Source organism: Triticum urartu, chromosome 7, assembly GCF_003073215.2.
Source record: "Triticum urartu cultivar G1812 chromosome 7, Tu2.1, whole genome shotgun sequence".
Taxonomy (NCBI): Eukaryota; Viridiplantae; Streptophyta; class Magnoliopsida; order Poales; family Poaceae; genus Triticum; species Triticum urartu.
The window spans coordinates 580,253,701-580,255,750 of record NC_053028.1 but is presented as its reverse complement, the minus strand read 5'-3'; positions in this window follow the sequence as shown (position 1 = coordinate 580,255,750).

Genomic DNA, 2,050 nt, shown 5'->3' with positions numbered 1-2,050 from the left:
AAAATTCCCACTAGTATATGAAAGTGATAACATGGGAGACTCTCTACTATGAAGATCATGGTGGTACTTTGAAGCACAAGTGTGGTAAAAGGATAGTAACATTGTCCCTTCTCTCTTTTTCTCTCATTTTTTTGGGCCTTCTCTTTTTTTATGGCCTTTCTCTTTTTTGGGCCTTCTCTTTTTTATGGCCTTTCTATTTTTTTATTCCTCACTTGGGACAATGCTCTAATAATGATGATCATCACACTTCTATTTATTTACAACTCAATGACTACAACTCGTTACTAGAACAAAGATGACTCTATATGAATGCCTCCGACAGTGTACCGGGATATGCAATGAACCAAGAGTGACATGTATGAAAGAATTATGAACAGTGGCTTTGCCACAAATACTATGTCAACTACATGACCATGCTAAGCAATATGACAATGATGAATGTGTCATGATGAACGGAATGATGGAATGTTGCATGGCAATATATCTCGGAATGGCTTTGGAAATGCCATAATAGGTAGGTATGGTGGCTGTTTTGAGGAAGATATAAGGAGGTTTATGTGTGAAAGAGCGTATCATATCACGGGGTTTGGATGCACCGACGAAGTTTGTGCCAACTCTCAATGTGAGAAAGGGCAATGCATGGTACCGAAGAGGCTAGCAAGGATGGAAGGGTGAGAGTGCGTATAATCCATAGACTCAACATTAGTCATAAAGAACTCACATACTTATTGCAAAAATCTACGAGTCATCAAAAACCTCGGCACTACACGCATGCTCCTAGGGGGATAGATTGGTAGGAAAATACCATCGCTCGTCCCCGACCGCCACTCATAAGGAAGACAATCAAATAACACCTCATGTTTCAAATTTGTTGCATAACGTTTACCATACGTGCATGCTACGGGACTTGCAAACTTCAACACAAGTATTTCTTAATTTCACAACTACTCAACTAGCATGACTTTGATATTATTACCTCCATATCTCAAAACAATCATCAAGCATCAAACTTTTCTTAGTATTCAACACACTCATAAGAAAGTTTTATTATCAATCTTGCATACCAAGCATATTAGGATTTTAAGCAAATTACCATGCTATTAAGACTCTCAAAATAATCTAAGTGAAGCATGCGAGATCAATAGTTTCTATAAAACAAATCCACCACCGTTCTCTAAAAGATATAAGTGAAGCACTAGAGCAAAACTATAAAGCTCAAACGATATAAGTGAATAACACAGAGTATTCTATCAAATTCCAAATCATGTATGGCTCTCTCAAAAGGTGTGTACAGCAAGGATGATTATGGTAGACTAACAAGCAAAGACTCAAATCATAAAAGACGCTCCAAGCAAAACACATATCATGTGGCGAATAAAAATATAGCTCCAAGTAAAGTTACCGATAGAAGTAGACGAAAGAGGGGATGCCTTCCGGGGCATCCCCAAGATTTGGCTTTTAGGTGTCCTTAGATTATCTTGGGGGTTCCATGGGCATCCCCAAGCTTAGGCTCTTGCCACTCCTTGTTCCATAATCCATCAAATCTTTACCCAAAACTTGAAAACTTCACAACACAAAACTTAAAGTAGAAAATCTCGCGAGCTCCGTTAGCGAAAGAAAACAAAAGACCACTTAAAGGTACTGTAATGAACTCATTCTTTATTTATATTGGTGTTAAACCTACTATATTCCAACTTCTCTATGGATTATAAACTATTTTACTAGCCATAGATTCATCAAAATAAGCAAACAACACACGAAAAACAGAATCTGTCAAAAACAGAACAGTCTGTAGTAATCTGTAGCTAGCGCAAGATCTGGAACCCCAAAAATTCTAAAATAAATTTCTGGACGTGAGGAATTTATCTATTAATCATCTTAAAAAAGAATTAACTAAATAGCACTTTCAAAATAAAAATGACAGCAGTTCTCATGAGCACTAAAGTTTCTGTTTTTTACAGCAAGTTCAACAAGACTTTCCCCAAGTCTTCCCAACGGTTCTACTTGGCACAAACACTAATTAAACACAAAAAACACAATAAAAACAGAG